General features: G+C 42.3%; 1 long non-coding RNA gene across 1 annotated transcript in view; it reads left to right on the top strand.

Annotated features, from left to right (window-relative positions):
* Positions 1 to 10,647, top strand: part of LOC102160777 — a 106,334-nt gene extending 95,687 nt beyond the window's left edge. The window contains exon 3 of the long non-coding RNA XR_001300354.2: positions 9,469 to 10,647. This is a non-coding gene — a long non-coding RNA (uncharacterized LOC102160777). The remainder of the gene's footprint in view (positions 1 to 9,468) is intronic.

Raw genomic sequence — 26,588 nt, 5'->3', positions numbered from 1 at the left:
ATACAGGGTGTCTGAGCCTAGTCCTTGGGACTGAGCCAGAGAGAGGAGGGAGCCTGGAGCCTGAGCCCTGGGTCCTAGTCTCACTCTCTGCCCAGGAGGGCGTCCACAGACTGGGCACAAAGCTCCGTCAGTGAACTAGGGGTTGGGAACAGGTGTTGTATGGGGGAAATCCAGGCAGCCTGAGACCTGGGCTTGCGTGGGGGCAAGTGGGCTGGTCAGGGGGTCATGCTGAGGAGCTGGCAGGCAGGTGTGGGAACATGGAGGTGGACGTGGCTTCTGAGCTTGAGGGCAGGGGTGACTCAGGCCCCATTGCAGCCCAATGCCCTTTGTCTGGGCCCAGCAAATGAGGTGCTGTGTAGCCCTCAGGGCACTTGCAGGGTTGGCCAAGGGCTCTGGGCTCTGATGCTGCCACCTTGGCCCACCTATCTCCTTGAGTTCTGGCCCAGGCCCCCGGTCACAGATTCTGATAGCACCTCCATATCCTGACTGTCATCCATACTCCCCCGGGCCCATCCAGACCTCAGAGATCTGCCTTGCTGCTTCCTGTTTCCTCATCCAGCTTCCAGATTCCTGGGCCCTGATGAACCCTCAGAGTCCCTCCTGTTCGGAGAGACTGACCACATCCCGTGACTCTGCCCCTTGCTTCTCAGTGGCAGTGGGACTCGCTGGCACATAGGCCTGCTTTCATGTTCTGAAGCCTTAAGCTCCAGCTCCACCCACTGGCCTGACAAGCAGGACAGTTTTGGGTCCACACCCTTCTCCTTGGGAAGGTCACTTAGCCTCTCAGGGTGCAGGTTCTCCCTGGTGTCAGGACTGTTGAGATCCCATAAGAGAATGCTCATTAAGTGTATATTAATGCCTCTCCAGCCTCTGTCCCCACTTCTAGCACTGCAGTCCCCTTTGACCTCTGTGTCTGGCACCAGAACCTTGCCCTCCAGTTGGCAACCGGAGCCTGGGGTGGATGCTGGAGGGACAGGGGTGAGTGTGCATCTAGATAGAGCCTGGTGAAGCTAGAAGTGTGGTCAGGGCTCCCCTGTCCCCCACCTCATAAAAGTTTAGATGACATGGGAATCTAAAAAACAGTGGACGATGCTCTGAAGATTTCTGATATGTGAAAAGACTCAACAGTGAGGACTTGGACTGGCAGGAACTGAGGGGGCCACACTTGCTCTGAGGTGCCACTAATTCTGGTGACTCCCCATAGGCAGTTTATCTCTTCTGTTAGGAGAATTTAAAGGGATCCTGGAGCTTCTACCTCAGCTAATCTGGAACCTTATGTTTCAAATGGGAAAGAGTGGAGAGCACGTGAGTGGCCCCTGCATGGACTTGGATTTAGGGACCCAGAGGACAGTAACCATCCTGACACAGGTGTCATCTTTTACGGTTGACCACATACTTTTGGCCCCATACAATCCCTCTGAGGGAAGCAGCCGATGGAGGAAGGAATGGAGACTGGTGCCAGCTGGGGACCTGCCTTAAGGGCCCATGATGGTGAAGATTGGAGCCAGGCTCTGGGACATGTCCACACCAGCCTGGATTCCTATGTTTCTTCATCTCAGTAAGAAGGCTGGATTTCATCAATTGAGTAAGGGCTGGGTGAGTTGGTCTCCTCAGCGAGGGCTCTAGACACAAAGTCCATGCTGAGGCTGGGCCAGGAGGAAGGGGGCTGGGCAGAGACTGAGGGAGGAGAGGGCTGGTGGGCAGGGGGAAGGGAGGGAGGGTGGGTCCACCTTGGGTCTGCTTGTCATCCTGTCCCATCTTCCACCTGAGCACTTCCCATTGACTTGAAAATAGTCTCTTCAAAAGGGAACTGTGAAGATACCACTAGTTATTGCTTACAGGACTGCCCCCGTCAGGCATCCTGCATCTTCTGGGCTTCAGAGCCCTCCACCCTGGTGCTGGCTGCAGGTAGAGCGCTTATTCTGTGGGACTGAACTCTGCATATGGAGAAGCAGGGTTGCCAGATTAGACTGGGGAATACTACGTGGGATAGACTTATACTAAAAAGTAGTTTTTTTTCCTCTGAAATCTAAACTTGGATTTCCTATATTGTCTTCCCTCCCTTCCTTCCTTCCCCTCTCTTTCTCTCTTTCTTTGGTTGGTGAACATGTTTTTGTTGGAAAACTCTGGCAGGTGTTGGGGCTCCTGGGCTTCAGCTACACGTGCTGCAAGGCTCTAGGCCCTGAGCTATAGCAGGGGGGCAGAAGCCCATGCCCAGGGCAGACAGACATCAACACCACCATGAACCTGATCCTGTCATCAGCGTCAGTGAGTCAGTCATCTCAACTCAAAGGACAAAGCAACTTGCTATCATTTGTTGGGAAGCCTCCTCAGAGGCCTTCCTAGAGGCTCTCAGGGCTCTTCCACTGGGCAGTGGTGGGGTGGGTGGGAAGGTATCACTGCAGAAGTTGCAGGTACTGCGCAGGGGGGCTTGTCCAGAAGTTCCCACCTGTTTGTGTCCTCGTGGAAAGAACAGGCATTCTTGGTAGCACTGGATTGTACCTTTGGGTCCCAGACACAGCTGGCCATGGACATCAACATCACCAGGATTATCAGTGAGGACAGATCTAGGTGCTTGGCTGGGGTGGGGGTGGAGGTCAGGAAGTGGGAACGGGTCTCCTGATGCCCTGAGCTGTTAAGACAAGGTCTTAATAGTTCAGGCAGAGCAAGGTGGTGTCTCCTTCAGAGAGAACCTAAGGGGTTGAAAGGGATGCTACCAGTGTTTGGGGCTCTTCTGTGAGAAAAGACTTGCTCTTAGTCCTCACAGCTTTTTATTTTATTTTATTTTATTTTATTGAAGTATAGTTGATTTGCCATGTTGTGTTAATTTCTGCTGTACAGCAGTGATTCAGCTTTATATATGTGTGTGTATATGTATTGTTCCTATTCTTTTCCATTATAGTTTTATCACAGGATATTGAATATAGTTCCCTGTGCTACACAGTAGGACCATGTTGTTTATCCATCCCATATATAATAGTTTACATCTGCTAATGCCAAATTCCCCATCTTTCCCTCCTCAACACCCCACCCCCTTAGCAACCACAAGTCAGTTCTCTGTGTGTGAGTCTGTATTATAGGTATTTCTTTTTTGTCATATTTTTATTTATTTTTTTTCTTTTTAAAGCTGCACCTGCAGCATATGGAAGTTCCCAGGCTAGGGGTTGAATTGGAGCTGCACCTGCTTGCCTACACCACAGCCACAGCCACAGCCACAGCCACAGCAACTCCAAATCAGAGCTGCGCCTGCGACCTACACCACAGCTCATGACACTGCCAGATCCTTAACCAACTGAGTGAGGCCAGGGATCAAACCTGCATCCTCATAGATACTAGTTGGGTTCTTAACCCACTGAGCCACAACGGGAACTCCCTGTGTCATATTTTGGATTCCACATATAAGTGATATCATGGTATTTGTCTTTCTCTGACTTACTTCACTTAGTGTGGTAATCTGTAGGCCCATTCATGTTACTGCAAATGGCATTATTTCATTCTTTTTTATGGCTGAGTGATGTTCCATTGTATTATGTATCATATCTTTATCCATTCCTCTGCCAATGGACTTTTAGGCTGTTTCTATGTCTTGGCTGTTGTAAATAGTGCTATGAACATAGGGGTATATGCATATTTTTGGATTATAGATTTGTCTGGCTATATGCCCGGCAGTAGGGTTATTGGATTATATTGGCCTCACAGTCTTAATGATACCATTTATTCAGAAAGAATCATGTGCATAGTTCAGCAGAAGCCATGATGGCGTGGACTCCATGAGCCTACCTATGTGGCCCTAAGAGGCTGGTGTGGGCCAGCCCTTCGTGCTCTGGCAAAGTGGCTCCTGTACGCCCAGGAGGTCCCCTCTCCCAAGTCCATTTTGTAACCTTAAGATGACAAGTGAGGAGTCCCAGGGAGAGGCCACTAACAGACAGGTTCTTACCAAACCACACCCAATGGGGCTTGTTGAACCAGAATTGCAGCAAAACTGCATCTGGGTTTGAGAAAATACCCCTTGAACTGTAGCTGGAAATTTGAATGCCACCTCTCTGCCCCTCTGTTTGCTAGGGTGGCTGAAAAACGAAAGCTAACTGAATTTTGGAACTTTTACTTACTGCTATTTGGAAATCACATTATGCAGGTTATATGGCTTCTCTACTGCATTTTAGTGATCTATTTGTAAAAGTCTCCACATATTTCTTAATATGTGGCTAAAATATTTTCCTTTTTTTCCCTTTTTTTTCTTTTTTGTCTTTTTGTGTTTTCTAGGGCCACTCCTGAGCCATATGGAAGTTCCCAGGCTAGGGGCTGAATTGGAGCTGTAGCCACCGGCCTACGCCAGAGCCACAGCAACGCAGGATCTGAGCTGCGTCTGCAACCTACACCACAGCTCACGGCAGTGCTAGATCCTTAACCCACTGACCAAGGCCAGGGATCAAACCTGCAACCTTATGGTTCCTAGTCAGATTTGTTACCCACTGAGCCACAACGGGAACTCCAATACTTTCTTTAAAAAAAAAAAAAAAAAAAAAAAAAAAGGTTATTTTTTTCTATCATAGCTAGTTTACAATGTTCTGTCAGTTTTCTACTTTATACCAAGGTGATCTTGTCACGCATACATGTACACATTCTTTTTCTTACATTATCTTGCTCCATCATAAGTGATAAATATAGTTCCCAGTGCTATACAGCAGGATCTCATTGCTTATCCATTCCAAAGGCAATAGATTGCATCTATTAACCCCAAATTCCCAGTCCATCCTGCTCTATCCCCTCCCCCTTGGCAACCACAAGTCTGTTCTCCAAATCCATTATTTTCTTTTCTGTGGAAAGGTTCATTTGTGCTGTATATTAGATTCCAGATAAAGTGATATCATAAGGTATTTTTCTCTCTCTTTCTGACTGACTTCACTTAGTATGATAATCTCTAGTTCCATCCATGTTGCTGCAAATGGCATTATTTTGTTCTTTTTTATGGCTGAGTAGTATTCCATTGTGTATATATACCACATCTTCTTAATCCATTCATCTGTCAATGGACATTTAGGTTATTTCTGTGCCTCAGCTATTGTGAATAGTGCTGAAATGAACATATTACTGCATATGTATTTTTCAGGGAAGGTTTTGTCTGGATATATGCCGAGGAGTGGGATTGCTGGGTCATATGGTGGTTCTATATTTAGTTTTCTGAGGTACCTCTATACTGTTCTCCTTAGTGGTTGTACCAGTTTACAGTTCCACCAACAGCGCAGGAGGGTTCCATTTTTTCACACCTTTTCCAGCATTCGTTATTTGTTGACTTACTAATTTTTTTTTTCGTATGTGAGTCTCTTTATTTTTTAATTTTTTTAATTTTTACTTTTATTGTTCAATGGATTTATTACATTTATAGTTGTACAATGATCATCATAACCCAATTTTGTAGCATTTCCATCCCAAACCTCCAGCCTAATCCCCCACACCAACCTGTCTCCTTTGGAAACCATAAGTGTTTCAAAGTCTGTGAGTTAGTATCTGTTCTAAGATACTGCAAAGAAGTTCATTGTGTCCTTTTTCAGATTGCACATATAAGTGATAGCACTTGATGTTGGTGTCTTGTTGTATGGCTGACTTCACTTAGCATGATAATTTCTAGGGCCATCCATGTTGCTAAAAATGTCATTATTTCATTTCTTTTAATGGCTGAGTAATATTCTGTTGTGTGTATATACCATGTCTTATTTATCCACTCCTCTGTCAATGGACATTTCGGTTGTTTCCATGTCTTGACTATTGCAAATAGTGCTGCAATGAACATCGGAGTACATGTGTCTTTGTGAGTCATGGTTTTCTCTGGATAGATGCCCAGGAGTGGGATTGCTGGATCATATAGTAGTTCTATTTTTAGTTTTCTGAGGCATCTCCACGCAATTTTCCAGAGTGGTTGCACCAGTTGACAATCCCACCAGCAGTGTAATAGGGTTCCTTGTTCTCCACACCTTCTGCAGTACTTATTGTTTGTAGACTTATTGATGATGGCCATTCTGGCTGGCGTGAGGTGGTACCTCATCGTAGTTTTGATTTGCATTTCTCTAATGATGAGTGATGTTGAACATCTTTTCATGTATTTTTTGGCCACCTGTATGTCTTCTTTGGAGAATTGTGTGTTTAGATCTTCTGCCCATTTTGTGATGGGGTTGTTTGGGTTTTTTTGGTATTGAGCTGCAGAGGGTGTTTATCAATTTTGGAGATTAGTACCTTTTTGGTCGATTCATTTGCAAAGATTATCTCCCATTCTGTGGTTTGTCTTTTTGTTTTGTTTAGAGTTTCCTTTGCTATACAGAAACTTTTAATTAAGCTCCATTTGTTTATTTTTGTTTTTACTGTCATTACTCTAAGAGGTGGATCTGAGGAGATGTTGCTGTTCTTTATGTCGGTGAGTGTTTGCTCTATGTTTTCCTCTAAGAGTTTTATAGTATCTGGCTTATATCTAGGTCTTTAATCCATTTGGAATTTCTTTTTGTGTATGGTGTTAGGGAGTGTTCTAATTTCATTCTTTTCCATGTGGCTGTCCAGTTCTCCCAGCACCACTTATTGAACAAGCTGTCTTTTCTCCATTGAATATCCTTGCCTCCTTTGTCATAGATTAGTTAACTGTAGGTGCATGGGTTGAATTCTGGGCTTTCTATCCTGTTCCACTGATCTATATGTCTGTCTTTGTGCCAGTACCATGTGGTTTTGATGATTGTTGCTTTGTAGTATAGTCTGAAGTCCAGGAGCCTGATTCCTCCAGCTCCACTTTTCTTTCTCAGGATGTCTTTGGCTATTCTGGGTCTTTTGTGCTTCCAAACAAACTTTAAAATATTTTGTTCGAGTTCTGTGAAAAATGTCCTTGGTAATTCAATAGGGATTGCATTGAATCTGTAGATTGCCTTGGGTAGTATAGTCATTTTGATAATACTGACTCTTCCAATCCATGAGCATGGTATATCTTTCCATCTGTTTGTGTCATCTTTGATTTCTTTCATCAGTGGCTTATAGTTTTCAGAGTATGGCTCTTTTGTCTCTTTAGGTAGGTTTACTCCTAGGTATTTTACTCTTTTTGATGTGATGGTAAACGGGATTGCTTCCTTAATTTCTCTTTCTGATCTTTCATTGTTAGTATATAGAAATGCGGTTGATTTCTGTGTATTAATTTTGTATCCTGAGACTTTGCCGGATTCATGGATGAGCTCTAACAGTTTTCTGGTGGAGTCTTTAGGATTCTCTAGGTATAGTAGCATGTCATCTGCAGATAGGTATAGTTTTACTCCTTCCTTTCCAATTTGGATTCCTTTTATTTCTTTTAATTCTCCGATTGCCGTGGCTAGGACTTCCAAAATTATGTTGAAGAATAGTGGTGAGAGTGGACATCCTTGTCTTGTTCCTGATCTCAGCGAGAATTCTTTCAGCTTTTCACCATTGAGAATGATGTTTGCTGTGGGTTTGTCATATATGGCCTTTCTTATGTTGAGGTAGGCTCCCGCTATGCCTGCTTTCTGAAGGGTTTTTACCAGAAATGGGTATTGGATTTTGTCAAAGGCTTTTTCCACGTCTATTGAGAGGATCATATGGTTTTTATTCTTCAGTTTATTAATGTGGTGTATCATACTGATGGATGTGTGGATATTGAAGAACCCTTGCATCCCTGGGATAAATCCCACTTGATCATGATGTACAATCCTTTTAATGTATTGTTGGATGTGGCATGCTAGTATTTTGTTGAGGATTTTTGCATCAATGTTCATCAGTGAAATAGGCCTGTACTTTTCTTTTTTTGTGGTATCTTTGTCTGGTTTTGGTATCAGGGTGATGGTGGCCTCATAGAATGAGTTTGAGAGTATCTCTTCCTCTGCAATTTTTTGAAATAGTTTCAGAAGGATAGGTGTTAGCTCTTCTCTAAATGTTTGCTAGAATTCGCCTGTGAAGCCATCTGGTCCTGGACTTTTGTTTGTTGGAAGTTTTTTTAATCACAGTTTCAATTTCAGTTCTTGTGATGGGTCTGTTCATCTTTTCTATTTCATCCTGGTTTAGTCTTGGAAGATTGTACTTTTCTAAGAGTTTGTCCATTTCTTCTAGGTTTTCCATTTTATTGGCATATAGTTGCATGTAGTAGTCTCTTATGATCCTTTGTAGTTCTGTGATGTCCGTTGTTACTTCTCCTTTTTCATTTCTAATTTTATTGATTTGAGTCCTCTCTCTTTTTTTCTTGATAAGTCTGGCTAAGGGTTTATCAATTTTGTTGATCTTTTCAAAGAACCAGCCTTTTGTTTCATTGATCTTTTCTATGGTTTTCTTTGTTTCTATTTCATTGATTTCTGCTCTGATCTTTATGATTTCTTTCCTTCTACTAACTTTAGGTCTTGTCTGTCCTTCTGTCTCGAGCTGCTTGAGCTGTACAGTTAGGTTGTTTATTTGAGCTTTTTCTTGTTTCCTGAGGTGGGCTTGTATTGCTATAAACTTACCTCTTAGATTGGCTTTTGCTGCATCCCATAGGTTTTGGAGTGTTTTATCTTTGTTGTCATTTGCTTCTAGGTATTTTTTAGTTTCCTCTTTGATTTCTTCAGTGATCCATTGGTTGTTTAGTAGCATGTTGTTGAGTCTCCACATGTTTGTGTTTTTTGCAGATTTTTTCTTGTTGTTGATTTCCAGTTGTATAGCATTGTGGTCGGAAAAGATGCTTGGTATGATTTCAATTTCTTAAAGTTACTGAGGTTTGATTTGTAGCCCAGCATGTGATCCATCTTAGAGAATGTTCCATGTGCACTTGAGAAGAATGTGTATTCTGTTGCTTTGGGATGGAATGTCCTATAAATATCTATTAGGTCCATCTGGTTTAATGCATCATTCAGGGCCTGTGTTTCCTTATTGACTTTCTGTCTGGTTGATCTGTCCATTGCTGTAAGTGGGGTGTTAAAGTCCCCCACTATGATTGTATTATTGTTGATTTCTCCTTTTAAGGTTGTTAGCAGTTGCTTTATATATTATGGTGATCCTATGTTGGGTGCGTAGACATTTAAAATTGTTATGTCTTCTTCTTGGATGGATCTTTGATCATTATGTAGTGACCTTCCTTGTCCCTAAAAATAGTCTTCATTTTAAAATCTATTTTGTCTGATAATGTGTATTGCTACTCCAGCTTTCTTTTGATTCCCGTTTGCATGGGATATTTTCTTCCATCCTCTCAGTTTCCATTGGTATGTGTCCCTAGAAGTGAAGTGGGTCTCTTGAAGACAGCATATATATGGGTCTTGTTTTTGTATGCATTCAGCCAGTCTGTGTCTTTTGGTTGGGGCCTTTAGTCCATTAACATTTAAGGTCGTTATTGATATGTATGTTCTTATTGCCATTTTATTAATTGCTTTGGATTTGTTTTTGTTGCTCTTTTTCTTTTCCTTCTTCTCTTTTTCTCTCCTCTTGTGGTTTGATGACTATTTTTAATTTTGTATTTTGCAGGAAGCCAAGAAGATACAAGGAGCCGAGGAAGGGAGCTTGCCTGAATGGTACAATTCCAAGGGCTAGCTCCTGATCAAGGCCCGTCTGAACAGTGCAAATCCAAGGGCAGGTTCCTGAACAAGGAAATGCCTGCCTATATGGCACTATTCCTATGACAGGCCCTAGAAGACAATAAGGCTCACCTCTGACCTAACAACAAAAAAATGAAGGGGCTGCTTAGCAGCGCAAGAAATGAAACTATTTCTTGGATAATTCAGTCTCTTATGTTATTTGTTTTTATTTTACTTTCCTGTATTGATTTGTGACTTAGTAAACTGAAATAACAATGGAACAATAAGAGTTTCACCCTGGTAGAATTCCCCCCCATTCAAATCTAATTTAGTTAAAGTAAGAAATTATATTCATTAGTTTGTTATAAGTAACAATAGGTCTTAGAGTTAGGTATTTGGAGTACACAATAGGTTGAAAATAGGTATGCATTATTCATGTTAAAAATATAATAATTATAAATCTTGTTTTTAATTTCCTGGGAAGCTTTTAAGTTTTAATAAATTGGTTAATTTAGAAATAAAAATAATTTCTTATTCTGTCCCCTTGCCATAATACTTTGAAGTTTTTTCCCTAGGTTTTAATCTAAAAATGAACTTTGTTAGTGTCAATTCTTATGCCTGTGACCTTTCTGACTGTTAATGATTAACTTAACATAATAATAGGTAGTAACCACAAGATGCTTTGTATCAAAACTCCTTATTTTTATATAATGTTTTTTCCACATGATGTTTTGTACCCATTATAGTTTTACATGATGTATTGTATCTGTTGGTTTTAATTGAAATCCTTAGAACACAATGTATATCTACTGTACCATGTAATCTAAAAGTTTAACCTTTAAAAATATGATCTAAACACCGTGATGTAAGTTACAATTAAGCTGTCTATATAAATTCTTACCTATGCTAATAAAATTCGAGCAGTCCAGCTCCCTGAAAGAAGGGACAAAGAGGCTGTCTCCATGTGCATTCGTCAACACCATCCATCCCCGCAGGAACACCCTGGCTCCTGGAGCTGGACTCTGGCAGTATTTGAGCTGATTTTTCTAATTTTTCTTACCTCCCTTGCCCACATTGTATGAATTTGATGCCTTTTTTTCCTTTTTCTTTTAACATCTTCACATTTAGATCAGTACGCTGGCTTATTTAAGTGACTGCTTTCCAATTGTGGTTTCCTCCATCCTAGATTTTCCCTTTTTTTTTTTTTTAACTTAGAGAAGCCCTTTCAGTACTTCTTTTAGAATAGGTTTAGTGTTGCTGTACTCTTTTATCTTTTGTTTGTTGGAGAAATTTTTTATTTCCCCTTCATATTTAAATGATATTCTTGCTGGATAGAGTATTCTAGGTAGCAAATTTTTTCCTTTCAGTGCTTTAAATATATCTTGCCACTCTCTTCTGGCCTGTAGTGTTTCTGTGGAGAAATCAGCTGATAGCCTTATTGGGGTTCCCTTATAATTAACGCTTTGCTTTTCTCTTGCTGCCTTTAGAATTCTCTCTTTATCTTTAACTTTTGCCATTTTTATTATAATATGTCTTGTGTGGGCCTGTTTGGGTTCAACTTGTTTGGGGCCCTCTGTTCTTCCTGTATATTGATATCAGTATCCTTTGGATTTGGAAAGTTTTCAGACATAATTTCTTCAAATACTTTTTCAATCCCCTTTTCTTTCCCTTTTCCTTCTGGAATTCCTATTATGTGTAGATTGGCCTGCTTTATATTATCCCATAGGTCTCTTATATTGCTTTCATGTTTCTCATTTGGTTTTCTGTCTGCTTTCCTGTTTGGGTGATTTCCATTATTCTATCTTCTACATCACTAATTCGTTCCTCTGCATTATTCATTCTTGTCTTTACTGCCTTTAGTTCAGTTTGTACCTCTGCAAATGAATTTTCTAGTTTTTCTTGGCTCCTCCTTATATTTTCTAGTTCCTTTCTGAGGGAATCTGCATTACTGTTCATATCCTCTCTTAATTCCTTCTGTATTTTCACTATTTCCCTTTTGAACTCAAAGTCCGTCAGACTGCAGAGGTCTGTTTCATTGTTGACTGCTTTAGGTGAGTTCTCCTGTTGTTTTAACTGGGAATGGTTTCTGAGCTTCTTCATCTTGCTTGTTTGTGTGTGTGTGTGTTTGAATTTGGGGTAGCCAAACTGTAGTCTTATAAGTCTATTTCTATGCAAGAGCACCCCTTTGTATTTTTGGGGGGTGTTACTTTTTTTTTTTTTTTTGGTGTAGGAGTTTGAATCTTTGCTGTCTCTTTCTTTGGTGTGAGCAGTCTGTTATCCCCAGGATGCCCAGTGTGTTTTCAGAGAGAAGGGGACAATGGGTAGGGCCAGCATTCAGTGCCTGTTCATTGGGCTCTCAACAGAAGCAGGGACCTGCATGAAGGTGGCACAGGTTACTCCTATTTGCAGGGCCCTGGGCAATGGTAATGAGCTCTAGAAGGATCTGCAAGGTGACCAGAGGATTTGGCTGTAGTTGCAGCAGTGTTCGTGAGTTCCCAGGGGAGTGAGAGCAATAAAGGCTTGTGTTTAATTGCAATACCCTCCTTTGAGGTGACTGGAACCACAAGTGGTGTCTGTTCAGGGACCCCTAGTGGGAGTGGTCCATGATCATCTCTAGCTTCTGTGATAACTGCAGTGGTTTGCCTCTGCCACCTGTAGACCATGTATGAGGTGATCCATCTTAGTCTACATGGGAGGTGCTGCACAGGCTGTTCCTAGTTGTAGGATCCTGGGAAGTGACAGAGATCTGACATATGGGTACTGCCCTGAACATTCAGCAGTGACAGCAGCAGGGCCAGTGTGTTCACAAGGGTGCATGAGCACCAGTAGTTGATTCAGACACAATGCCTTCCTCTGTGATGCCCTTGAGGTGAATGGAGCTGCAAGTGGTGCCTGGTCACCAATCCTTAGTGGTGTCCAGGGACTGCCCCCTCTGGAGCCAGAGACAACTGTGGCAGTTTGCCCCCACCACCTGTAAATCATTCAAGAAGCACCTGGTCCTGCTTAGCCCCCACAGGATGTGCTGAACAAGGCGCTCTTAGTTGCAGGTTTCTAGGAAGGGACAGTGATCAAGTGTCTGGCCCCTCCCAGAACATTTGGCAGTGGCAGCTGCAGTGTGTGTGTGTGCTCCCAGGGGAGTGAGAGCAATATCAGAGGTGGTGTTCCACTGTAGTGTCCTTCCCTGTAATGCCTTCTGAAGTGGTTGGGGCTGCAAGTGATTTTTGCTCAGCTATCCCTAGCTGTGGTAGGCCACGCCCACTTCTGGAGTCAGGGATAATTGCGGTGGTTTGCTCCCACCACCTACAGGTCTGGTCCACCATGGACTAGCAAGGGGCTTCCCATTGCTGGAGACACCAGGTCTATGCTGGGCTAGCAAATGACTTCTGGTCCTGAGGGGTATCAGATAAGAGGCACAATCTAGGGTGGGTAGTGCGGCTTTCTGGGGGGCGAGGTGGCTTGGAGCGATGCAAAGCAACTGGCAGCATCTGGCTGGGTGGGTCCAGGTGGCCAGGAGCTATGCAGGATGGGTGCTCGGCTCCTCTCCCCCCGCCTGGAGCGCTACAAGGTGGTGGGTGGCTTCTTGTGGTTGGAGACAGGGCCCCGAGCACCTAGCAAAGTGGCACACGCCTTTCTGCAGGGTGGGCTGGGTGACCTGGAACTCTGCGGATTGGCACAGGGCTTTCCCTGGGTCTGGACGGGACTGGATCCCTACAACAGGCGCAGGGCTTCTTGAGCGGCGTGGGGAGGCAGCCCGGAGCTATGCAGTGAGGCACAGTGATTTCCCCCGGGTTGGGGCAGGGCCTGGAGCACTGCTAAGTCACACGGCTTCTCCTGGGTCAGGTCAAGGCCAGAGCCCTGTAAAACGGCCAGCTTCTTGCAGGTGTGGAGCTCAGCTTCTCAGCTTCCCACTGGGCGAGGGGCTGCCCCGGAAGCTCCGCCCTCTGCTATGAAAAGACAGCCTGCCCCTTTTCCACTCCCCTCCCCAACAGTGGCGCCTTATCTCTCCTGTGGGTCGGGACCTTCTCCCGGTTCCTCTGCTGTGGCTTTCCACTCAGCCTAGGAGTCTAGGGAGTGCATGGCTCCCTAGACTCCTAGGCTGTCTCCACACCACCAACCCCAGCCATCTCCCAGGAACTGACCTCTGGAGTCTAGGTCTCAGGGCCCAGCCCCACCTGAGCTTATCAGGCTGTGGTGTCTGCACTAGTGGTTCAGATGATCTGTGCTTCTCTCACTCTGTTTTTTGGTTCTCAGACCTGCTGCTGTGCTTTCCTAGGTGTCTTGGAGATCCCTACTACTCCGCTGATCTTTCCATAGGTTAGGTGGCTTCCGAGGGTGTGGGTTGCCTTTCTCCTTCACAGCTCCCTCTCTGGAATGCTTGTCCCTTCCTGATTCCTTTTCTCTCTCTCTCTTCTTTTTTTTCTTTTGGTTCTACCCAGTGATGTCAAGAGTTTCTTGCCCTTTTAGGAGGTTGAAGTTCCTCTGCCAGCATTCAGTTGATGTCCTGTGCTTGTTTTACATGTAGATGTGGTTTTTTTGATGTGTTTGTGGGAGAGGGTGAGCATGTCCTCTTACTCTTCTGCCATCTCACCTCTCTCCTGAGTTGATTTTTCTTATTTGTTTGTGTATCAATTGTAGATTTTTGGTTTGCAGTTACTCTGAAGTTTTGGTATAAGAGTCTCTCTCTATATATATGAGACTTTTTAAAGTTGTCAGTCTCTTTTTTTTTTTTTTTGCTATTTCTTGGGCCGCTCCCACGGCATATGGAGATTCCCAGGCTAGGGGTCTAATCGGATCTGTAGCCACCGGCCTACACCAGAGCCACAGCAACACAGGATCCGAGCCGTGTCTGCAACCTACACCACAGCTCACGGCAACGCCGGATCGTTAACCCACTGAGCAAGGGCAGGGACCGAACCCGCAACCTCATGGTTCCTAGTCGGATTCGTTAACCACTGCGCCACGACGGGAACTCCTAAAGTTGTCGGTCTCTTAATTGCAAGTGCATCTTGGGTGTCCTGCATTTGTACCCTCCTCTTCTCACGATTTCTGATTTTGGTGGCATAATTGTGCATGGATTATTTTGTCTCTTTACTGTATATATACCTTTACTGGTGAGCCTTGCCATTTGTGGAATTTTTGTTTCTGGGTGCAGCCTTTTATTTTCTGCCTAGAGAAGTTCCTTTAGTATTTCTTGTAAAGCTGGTTTAGTGTTGCTGAATTCTCTCAGCTTTTGCTTATCAGTGAAGGTTTTGATTTTACTTCAAATCTGAATGAGAGCCTTGCTGGGTAAAGTAATCTTGGTTGGAGGTTTTTTCCTTTCATAACTTTAAGTATATCATGCCACTCCCTTCTGGCCTGCAGAGTTTCTGTTGAGAAATCTGCCAACAACCTTATTGGGGTTCCCTTGTATGTTATTTGTTTCTTTTTCCTAGCTGCTTTCAAGATTTTCTCTTTGTCTTTAATTTTGGTCAGTTTGATTAGTATGTGTCTTGGGGTGTTCCTCCTTGGGTTTATTTTATATGGACTCATTGTGCTTCCTGGATTTGAGTGAGTGGTTCCTTTCCCATGTGGGAATTCTTTGGCTATTTTCTCTTGGAATATTTTTTCTGTCCCTTTTTCTCTCTCTTCTCCTTCTGGAATCCCTATAACATGGAGGTTGGTGCATTTAACATTGTCCCAGAGTTCTCTGAGACTCTCTTCATTTCTTTTCAATCTTTTTTCTCTTTTCTATTCCGAATCCATGATTTCCACTAATCTGTCCTCCACCTCACTTATTCATTCGTTCTTCTGCCTCCTGTATTCTGCTTTGGCTGCTTCTAATGAATTGTTTAATTTCAGTTATTGTATTTTGCATCTCTTCTTGTTTAAGTTTTATATCGTGTATCTCTTTGCTCAGTGTTTCCTGTAAGTTATCCATCTTTGCCTCCCGTTTATTTCCAATGTCTTGCATCATCTTCAGCATCAACAGTCTAAAGTCTTTTTCCTGGAGGCTGAAAATCTCCAAAAGTTATAGTTCTCTATCTTTTCATTTTTATAGGTTATTGGTGTGGTGACCTTTTTACAGATAATAGAGTTGTAGCCTCTCTTACTTCTGGTGTCTACCCCTTCTTGTGGCTGAAGTTGGTACAGGGGCTTTTTGTAGGCTTCCTGATGGGAGGGACTGCTGCCTGCCCACTGGTAGGTGGAGCTGATTCCTATCCCTCTGGTGGGTGGGGCTTTGTCTCTAGGTGAGAAGGAGGTGGCTCTGTGCCTGTAGACTGCTTGTTTACTGATGGGTGGGGATATGATCCCACCTGAATTGTTGTTTAGCCTAGGGCTTCTCAGCACTGATGGGTGCGGCCAGATTTTCCCAAAATGGTCACCTCCAGAGAAAGGCATGCTGCTGAATATTCCCAACAGCTTTACTTCCAATGTCCTTCCCCCACAACAAGCTACACTCACCTCCTATTGTCTCAGGAAGTCCTCCAAGAACTGTGGTCAGGTCTGACCCAGATTCCCTTGGAGACTTTGCTTTGCCCTGGGATCCAGGGCACGTGAAAGTCTGTGTGCGCCTTTTAAGAATGGGGTCTCCATTTCCCCCAGTCCTGTAGAGCTCCTGCACACAAGCCCCACTGGCCTTCAATGCCAGATGCTCCAGGGGCTCTTACTCCAAATGCCAGATCCCCAGGTGTGGGGACTGATGTGGGGCTCAGAAATCTCACTCCTGTAGGTGAGTCTCTGTGATACAGTTACTTTCCAATCTGTGGGGCCTCCCACCCAGCAGGTATGGGGTTGCTTTTATCGTGTAGTTGCCCCTCCTACCTCTTGATTTGGCCTTCTCTTTGTTTTCTGGAGTAGGATATCTTTTTGAAAGTTTACAGTCCATTTGGTTGAAGGTTGCTCAGCATTTGGTTGTAATTTTGTTGTTTTATGGGAGAAGTTGATTCAAGTTCTTCTATTCCACCATCTTAATCCTGTCTCTGTTGTGGACTTATTAATGATGGCCATTCTGGCTGGTGTGAGGTGGTACTTCATTGTAGTTTTTATTTGCATTTCTCTAGTAATCAGTGATGTTGAGCATTTTTTCATGTGCTTGTTGGTCATCTGTGTATCTTTTGGGGGAGAAATGACTATTCAGGTGTTTTGCCCATTTTTCCATCAGGTTGTTGGCTTTTTTGCTGTTGAGTTGTATAAGTTGTTTGTATATTTTAGAGATTAAGCCCTTGTCCATTGTATCATTTGAATTTATTTTCTCCCATCCTGTAAGTTGTGTTTTTGTGTTTTTTATGGTTTTATTTGCTGTGGAGAAGCTTTTAAGTTTGATTAGGTCCCACTGGTTTATTTTTGCTTTTATTTCTGCTGCCTTGGCACACTGACCTGAGAAAACATTCGTAAGGTTGATGTCAGCGAATGTTTTGCCTATGTTCTCTTCTAGAAGTTTGATGGTGTCTTGTCTTATGTTTAAGTCTTTAAGCCATTTTGAGTTTATTTTCGTGCATGGTGAGGGTATGTTCCAGTTTCATTTACATGCAGCTGTCTAGTTTTCCCAGCACCATTTGCTGAAAAGACTGTCTTTTTCCCATTTTATATTCTTGCCTCCTTTGTCGAAGATGAATTGGCCATAGGTGTCTGGGCTTATTTCTGGGTTCTCTCTTCTCTTCCATTGGTCTGTATGTCTGTTTTGGTGCCAATACCACACTGTTTTGATTATTGCGTCTTTGTAATATTGCCTGAAGTCTGGGAGAGTTATGCCTCCTGCTTGGTTTTTGTTCCTCAGGATTGCTTTGGCAATTTTGGGTCTTTCATGGTTCCATATGAATTTTTGGATTGTTTGTTCCAGTTCTGTGAAAAATGTCATGGGTCATTTGATGGGGATTGCATTGAATCTGTAGATTGCTTTGGGTAGTATGGCCATTTTTAAAATATTAATTTTTCCAACCCAGGAGCATGGAATATATTTCCAGTTCTTTGAATACTCTTTAATTTCTTTGATTAACATTTTATAGATCTCTCTGTATAAGTTTTTCACCTCCTTGGTCAGGTTTATTTCCAGGTATTTAATTTTTGGGGGTATTATTTTAAAAGGTATTTTTGTATTCCTTTTCTAACATTTCATTGTTAGTATACAGAAATACAACTGATTTCTGAATGTTAATCTTGTATCCTGCTACTTTGCTGACTTTATTGATCAGTTTGAGTAGTTTTTGGGTTGAGTCCTTAGGGTTTTCTATATATAGTATCATGTCATCTGCATACAGTGACAGTTTTACCTCTTCTCTTCCAATTTGGATAAATTTTATTTCTTTTGTTTATTTGATTGCTGTGGCGAGGACTTCCACTACTCTGTTGAATAACAGTGGTGAGAGTGGGCACCCTTGTTTTATTCCAGATTTTAGAGGGAAGGCTTTCAGCTTTTCTCCATTGAGTATTATATTTGCTGTGGGTTCGTCATAAGTGGCTTTTATTATGTTAAAAATACCGACATTGGTAAGAGTTTTTATCATGAATGGATATTGGACTTTGTCAAATGCTATTTCTGTATCTATTGAGATGATCATGTGGTTTTTGACTTTTCTTTTGTTAATGTGGTGTATGACGTTGATTGATTTGCTTATGTTGAACCATCTTTGTGAACCTGAGATGAATCCCACTTGGTCGTGAACCTGGGATGAATCCCAGTTGGTTGTGCATTATCTTTTTTATATGTTGTTGGATTCCATTGGCTAAAATTTTGCTATGAATTTTTGTGTCTGTTTTCATCAAAGATGTTGGCCTATAATTTTCTTTTTTTGTAGTGTCTTTGTCTGGTTTTGTTATTAGGGTGATGGTGGCATCACAGAATGTCATTGGGAATGTTCCTTCTTCTTCAACCTTTTGGAGAAGTTTAAGGAGGATGGGTATAATTTCCTCTTTGTATGTTTGGTAGAATTCACTGGTAAAGCCATCTGGTCCTGGACTTTTGATTGTAGGGATTGTTTTCATTATATATTCAATTTCATTTCTAGTGATTGGTCTGTTAAGTTGATCTAATTCTTCTTGGTTCAGTTTTGGTGGGCTGTAAGTCTCTAGAAATTTGTCCCTTTCCTCTATGTGTCAAATTTGTTGGCATATAATTGTTTATAGTATTCTCTCTCTTTTTTTTTTTTTTTTTTGTCTTTTGTCTTTTTAGGGCCGCACCCACAGCATATGGAAGTTCCCAGGCTAGGGTTCTAATCGGAGCTGTAGCCACCAGCCTACACTAGAGTCACAGCAAAGCAGGATCCAAGCTGTGTCTGCAGCCTACACCACAGCTCACTTTAATGCTGGATCCTTAACCCACTGAGCAAGGTCAGGAATCAAACCTGCAACTGCGGGGAGCCAAGAAGATACAAGGAGCCAAGGAAGGGAGCTTGCCTGAAAGGTACAAAACTGAGGGCAGGCTCCTCATCAGAAAAAGGGACCTGCCTTAACTGTGCAAGCTGAGGGTGGGCTTCTGGTCAGGATAGAAGCCTCCCCATACAGTGAAAAACCGAGGACAGGCTGAGGCCTGCCTGTGTGGTGAAAAACCGAGGACAGGCTGAGGCCTGCCTGTACAGTGCAATCTGAGGGCAGGCCTCAGGTTACACGGCTCTCATGTTGATGTTGATGGGGAAGAATTGGGGCTTTCCTGGGAAAACAATTTCCTTGTTTGCACCAGAGATCATGGATTGTTTCTCAGGTGATCTAGTCTTTCCTGTTGTTTTTTTTTTTTTTTGTTATTCAGTTTTCCTCAGTCTTTCCTGATTATTTGCTTATTATTCTTATTTCCCATTCTTATTTTCCTGTGGTGATTTGTAATTTAACAAAATTACAACAGTAATATAATAAGAATTTCATCCTGAAGGACTTTTCCCTATTCATATCCAATGTAATTAAAACATAGTGTTTATCTACTAACTAGTTATACAGTAAACTTTAGAGTTAGGATTTTAATGATGTTCTTAAAAGTTAGACATATATTATTCTTGATCAAAAGAAACCCAGCTGTGAGTTTTGTCCTTGATTTTAGAAACTTTTTGTGGTAGCCAGCTAAGTTTATTTGTATTTTCTCACACTGTCTCTCTGCCAAGGACACTTTGAAGATAGACACTAGTCTGAAGATGAGATTTTTTGTGTTTGTAACTTCTTCAGCTTGTGGGAACTGGCTGGCCATGAGATGGTTTGTGCTGGGTCTCCTCTTTCCCACATGATATGCTGTGCCTGTTTGTCCTTGAATTGTACTCACTAAATTTACTTAAGTTGAAGATTTTAAAACATGACATATTGCTACTGTACCATGTGATCAAAAAACAAAGTCTAATAGTTAACCAGTGTACTTTTAACACTGTGATGTAATCTGTAGTGAAAAACTGTCTGTATAATCAACCATTTATGCCAATAAAGTTTGAGCAGTCCAGTGCCCTGAAAGAAGGGACAAAGAGGCTGTCTCCGTTTCTTTCGCCAACGCTGTCCATCTCCAATTGGGATGTATACACCCTGGCTGCCGGACCTGGTTGTTGGAGCTGGCCTCCAGCACGCAACCTCATGGTTCCTAGCAGGATTTATTAAACACTAAGCCATGATGGGAACTCCATCTTTTTTTTTTATTTATTTCTGCAGTAAGTATCCGCTGTGATTTCTCCTTTTTCATTTCTTATTTTATTTGGGTTTTTTCTCTCCTCTTCTTGGTGAGTCTGCCCAGAGGTTTGTCAATTTTATTTACCCTTTCATAGAACCAGCTCTTGATTTTATTGATTTTTTTCTATTGTTTTTTGAATCTCTATTTTATTGATTTCCTCTCTGATCTTTATGATTTCCTTCCTTATGCTTACTTTAGATTTTGCTTATTCTTCTTTTTCTAATTCATTTAGGTGGTGGGTTAAGTCATCAATTTGAGATTTTTCTTTTTTTTTTTTAGGAAGGCCTGTATCACCGTGAACTTCCCTCTAAGCACTGCTTTTGTGGTATCCCATAGATTTTGAATGGTTGTGTCTTCATTATCATTTGTCTTGAGGTATTTTTCATTTCTCTTCTTGATTTCCTCATTCACCCATTGGTTTTTTTTAGTAGCATGTTGTTTAGTCTCCATGTAGTTAGTTTTTTCTCATTTCTTTTCCTGTGGTTGATTTCTAGTTTCATGCCATTGTGGTCAGAGAAGATACTTGAAATCACTTCTATACTCTTACATTTGTTGAGGTTAGTTTTGTGCCCCAGTATGTAGTCAATCCTTGAGAATGTTCCATGTGCACTTGAGAAGAATGTATATTCCAGTTGTTTTGGATGTAATGTCCTGAAAATGTCAATTCAGTCTAACTTTTCTATTGTGTCCTTTAGGATCTCTGTTGCCTTATTGATTTTCTGTCTAGAGGATCTGTCCATTGATGTCTCCTACTATTATTGTATTCTCATCAATTTCTCCTTTTATGTCTGTTAGTATTTGCTGTATGTATCTGGGTGCTCCTATCAGGGGCATGTATATTGACGATTATAATATCCTCTTCTTGAATGGATCCTTTTATCATTAAATAGTGTTCTTCTTTGTCTTTCCTTATGGCCTTCATTTTAAAGTCTATTTTGTCTGATATGAGTATTGCAGCTCCTGCTTTCCTCTCTTGTCCATTGGCATGAAATATCTTTTCCCATCCTCTCACTCTCAATCTATATGTATCCTTTGCCCTAAGGTGAGTCTCTTATAGACAGGAGATTCAAAATTTTTGCTTTTTTATCCAACTTGCCACTCTGTGACTTTTGATTAGAGCATTCAGTCCATTGATATTTGACATTTAAGGTAATTATTGATAAATATGTATTTATTGCCATTTTAAACCTTGTTTTCCAGTTGATTCTCTATATCTCCTTTGTTTCTTTCCTTTTTTGGGGGGGGGCGTTGGATGATTTCCTTTTATTTTGTGCTTATATCCTCTTCTTTTTTTTTTGTGAATATAATGTTTGCTTTTGATTTGTGGTTGCCGTGTTTCCTAAGTATGTTAACCCCTTCTTATATCTGCTTCCTTTAGCCTGACAGTCATATAGGCTCAAACACATTATTTAAAAAATAGAGTCAAGATTTTCTTACTTTCCTTCTCCACATTCTATTATTTTGAATTCCTTTTTTACCATCTTCATGCTTGTCCTTTTGCTGTTCCTTGTATTTATTGTCTCTTTTACAATAGGTTTTTCCCACCTTTTAGTTCTGTATTATTTAAGTTTTTGCTTTCCAGTTGTGATCTCCCCCATCCTATTTCTTCTTACTTCTTTTTTTATTTAGAGAAACACTTTCAGTATTTCTTTTAGAATGGGTTTAGTATTGCTGTACTCTTTTAGCTTTTGTTTGTTGGAGAATGTTTTAATTTCCCCTTCTATTTTAAATTATATTCTTGCTGGGTAGAGTATTCTAGGTTGCAGATTTTTCCCTTTTATAACTTTGAATATATCTTGCCACTCTCTTCTGGCCTGTAGTGTTTATGTAGAGAAATCATCTGATAGCCTTATGGGGGTTCCCTTATAATTAACACTTTGTGTTTCTCTGAATCCTCTCCTTACCTTTAACTTTTGCCATTTTTATTATAATATGTCTTTTGTGGGCCTGTTTGGGTTCAACTTGTTTGGGGCCCTCTGTGCTTCCTGTATCTTGATATCTGTTTCCTTTAGATTTGGAAAGTTTTCAGACATGATTTCTTCAAATATATTTTCAGTCCCCTTGTCTTTTTCTTCTCCTTCTGGAATTCCCATTATGCATAGATTGGCCTGCTTTATATTATCCCATAGGTCTCTTATATTGCTTTCATGTTTTTTCATGTGGTTTTCTGTCTCTGTGCTGATTTGGTGATTTCCATTATTCTGTCTTCCAAGTCCTCTGCATTATTCATTCTGCTCTTTAGTGCCTTTAGCTCAGCTTGCATCTCTGCAAATGAATTTTCTAATTTTTCTATGTTCTTCCTTATATTTTCTAGTTCCTTTCTAAAGTAATCTGTATTACTGTTCATATCTGCTCTTAAATCCTTGATACTCAGCCTTATTTCCTTCAGTATTTTCACTACCTCCCTTTTTAAGTTAGTGTCTATCAGACTGCACATGTCTGTTTCATTGCTGGTTCAGGTGAGTTCTCCAGTTCTTTTAACTTGGAATGGTTCCTGAGCTTCTTCATTTTTCTTATGTTTTTAATTTTCTGTGAGTTTATGGAAGCCAAACTGTAGTCTTAGAGGGCTACTTCTACGCAAGAGCACCCCTTTGTATTTTGTGGGGGGTTACCATTAATTTTTGCCATGGGAGTTTGGATATTTGCTGTCTCTTTCTTCAGTGTGACCAGGCTGTTATCCCCAGGGTGCTGAGTGTGTTTCCATGGAGAAGGAGGCAGTGGGTAGGGTTAGTAGTCAGTGCCTGGTTGCTGAGCTCTTAATAGCAGCAAGCAACTGCAGGAAGGTGGTGCAGGCTACTCCTAGTTGCAGGGCCCTTGGAAGTGGTAATGGGTCTTATTATGAGGTGTCCAGGGTATTTGGCAGTGGCAGTGGCAGGGTGTATGAGTTCCCAAGGGAATGAGAGCAACAAAAGATGGTGTTCAGACACAATGCTCCCCTCTGTGGTGTCCTCTGAGGTTATTTGGGCCACAAGTGGTGCCTGTTCAGGGACCCCTGGTTGTGGCGGGCCATGCCCACCTATGAAGGCAGAGATAACTGCGGTGGTTTGCCCCCACCACCTGTATACCATAAAAGAAACACCTTGTCCCACTTAGACCCCACAGGAGGTGCTGCAAAGGCTGCTCCTAGTTGTAGGTTCCTAGTAAGGGACAGTGATCAAGCATCTGGGCACTTTCCAGAGCATTTGGCAGTGGCAGTAGTAGGGCAGGTATGTTCCCATGAGAGTGAGAGCAACAACAGGTGGTGTTCAGTAACAGTGCCCTCCTCTGTGGTGCCTTCTGATGTGGTTGGGGCCTCAAGTGGTGCCTGTTCAGGGACCCCTAGTGGTAGCAGACCACACCCACCTCTGGACTCAGAGATAACTGCAGTGGTTTTCCCTTACCACCTATAGACCATGCAAGAAGCACCCTGTCCCACATAGCCCCCACAGAAGGTGCTACACCATCTGCTTCTAACTGCAGGGTCTTGGGGAAGGAACATTGATCAAGCATCTGGGCACAGCCTAGAGCATTTGGCAGTGGTAGCAGCAGGGCAGGTATGTACCCAGGGGAGTGAGAGCAACAACAGGTGGTGCTCCGTTGCAGTGCCCTCTTTTTTGCTGACCTCTGAGGTGACTGGGGTTACAGGTGGAGCCTGTTCACAGACCCTTAGTGGTGGCAGGCCACACCTCCCTCTGGTTTTTTAGATGACTGCTTTGGCTTGTCCCTGCCATGTGTAGATCACTCAAGGGGCACCATATCGCACTTAGCCCCTGCTGTCCTTAGCCCACACAAGAGGTGCCTGGCTACCCATAGCTTGCACAAAAATCTCTTGGTCTCCCATAGCCCAAGCAAGTGGCTTCTTGACACCTGTAGCCTGTGCCAGAGGTGCCCCACCCTCTGAGAGCCTGCACTGCCACAGGGAGATTCCTATGGCTGTCCACCCCTTCTGCTCTTGCCTTCCCCAACAATGGCACCTTGCTTCTCCTGTGTGCCCAGACCTCCTGGCTTCCCTCAGCTGTGGTGTTCTACTCCCCAGCCCACGGCACACCTCCCCTTAGCCCTTTAGGCTGCCTCTGCAAAGCCAACCCTAGTCCTTTCCCCAGAACTGACCTCCAGAGCCAGAGTCTCAGCACCCAGTCCCCGCCCTAGCATCTCAGGCTGTGGTGTCCAGGGCAGTGGTGAAGATGATCTGTGTGGCTCTCACTCTACTTTGCTCTCCTCAGTCCAGCTGCTATACTTTTCTCAGCGACTTTGAGGTCCCTCTGTCTTGGCTGATCTCCGGGTCAGTTAGGTGGCTTCCCAGGGTGTGGATTCCTTTCCTCTTTCACAGTTCTTTCTCAGGAATGCTAGTCCTGTCCTGATTCCTTCTCTCTCTCTTTTTTTCTTTTGTTTTACCCAGTTATGTTGAGAGTTTTTTGCCCTTTTTTGGAGGTTTAAGTTCTTCTGCCAGCATTCAGTAGATGTTCTGTACGAATCATTTTACATGTAAATTTGGTCTTTTTGATGTGTTTGTGAGAGAAGGTGAGCTCATCTTACTCCTCCGCCATCTTGATCCTTCCTCTGACAAAATACTTCAAACAGATTAATTAGATTGAAGTATTTTGATCTCTTAGCTGGGTAGGTCTCTTTATTTCTGTATGCATTAAGTAAAATAAAATGTATCCAAAATTTCCAAGATGCCAATAAACAGGGTATGTCATTGTAAAAGTCAATGAGAGACAATGAATGACTTTTTTCATTTTCTTGCTACAACTATTCTTGAAAATTTAGGAGTTCCCATCATGGATCAGCAGAAACAAATCTGACTAGTATCCATGAGGATGCAGATACTATCCCTGGCCTTGCTCAGTGGGTTAAGCATCTGGCATTGCCATGACCTGTGGTGTAGGTCATAGACACAGCTTGGATCTGGCATTGCTGTGGCTGTGGCATAGGCTGGTGGCTACAGCTCTGATTCAACCCCTAGCCTGGGAATCTCCACATGCCACTGGTGGTGCAGCCCTAAAAAGACCAAAAAAAAAAAATCTTGAAAATTTAGCATTTTTAGTTGTTTTCCTTTAAACCATCACACATGCACACACAAAAGCAGCCACTAATTGAGTCCCCAAATGATCATTACACTGTCATTATTTAAGGGTTTCAATTTCTTCCATATTCCCCATAAATAAGGGGGGGGTGGCCACAGGGGAGCAGCTTGCTGTGGGAGATGAAGCCACCAGCAGAGGGGAAAATGCCTGGTCTGTGCCTCAGCTTTGCTCACTGGAAGGGCTGATTATCAAAACGATGTCCTCTGTGACATTAGAATATAAGTGTCCCTTTATCTCCTTAATTTGAGTCCAAATAGAAACCACCTAAACAAGCCAGTTCCAGCTGTGCTATTTTAAGGCTGATTTTCTTCTACAAAATGTTAAAAGATTAAACTGAGACATATTAAAAATTTTAAGAATTATTTGAGCAAAAACCAGTTTGAATGGGGCAGCACCAAACCAGAAATCGTTAGGATAGTTCCTCTGAGAGCAGCTGGGGAAAGATATAGAAAGTGCAGAAGCAAAGAAAGGAAACTGATTGCTTAAAGCCTGATTGAGTATTTGGGGTTGCTTGTTCTTAGCATTTTGGTAACCCTGAGGCATTTACAGGCTTAGCTTTTGATTTGCTTACATGGGTGCCATGCATTAGAGCCACCTCAATCTAATGGTCTCTTTGTTTAATTAATAACACCTTGGGCTTTTCCTACAAATAGTCTGCTTCATTTATAAGTCAGCTATTTCAATAACGACCAGGACTCTATTAATTCCTTAAAACATGATATTACAATCCATAGGGTCCAGCAGGATCTGTGCTGCTGACTTGGTTCATAGTCATGGAGCTTTGTGGAATAGCTAGGAAGATTTTTCCATGAAGGGCCAACTGAAGGAACTGAATTATCTACATATTTAGTTGGGTGGTAGTATGAGGGATGCTAGGGGTTGTCTGGATATTGAGCTTGTAGAAGAACCTCAAGTTACTCTGCTCCAGTTTCTAGCTTGACCTTGAACAACTGAGGACAGTATTTTAGGGGCTCCTGGGTTTAGCAGAGTGCTTAGTGCATAGCAAGAGCCCAATACATTGTTCTTAAGGATAGAGACTTTTACATTTCACATGTATAGGGAAACCCAAACCCAAAGGTGTTATCTGATCAAGATCATGAATGTTGTTTCTAGTTGAGTCAATGACTTTCAACCATGGCCCTTGCTGCTCCACCATCAACCACAGTATATCATTCAATCATGGAGTTTGCATTGTCTTCCTCATCTAAGGGCAAGAAGCTATTGGGTATGATAAAGTCATCCCTACCCTTGGAATCATTTACAATCTAGTGAGTAAGATAAGATAAATGTATAAAACTAGATAAACTACATGCTATACTTACTAAGTGATTTAAACGTACTGGTTTCTAGAAATAACTAGTATGGACACAGGTAAGGCACATATAAACC

Source organism: Sus scrofa, chromosome 13 (assembly GCF_000003025.6).
Source record: "Sus scrofa isolate TJ Tabasco breed Duroc chromosome 13, Sscrofa11.1, whole genome shotgun sequence".
Lineage (NCBI taxonomy): Eukaryota > Metazoa > Chordata > Mammalia > Artiodactyla > Suidae > Sus > Sus scrofa.
The sequence above is the reverse complement of the archived record's forward strand: the minus strand, read 5'-3'. Positions and strand labels throughout refer to the sequence as shown.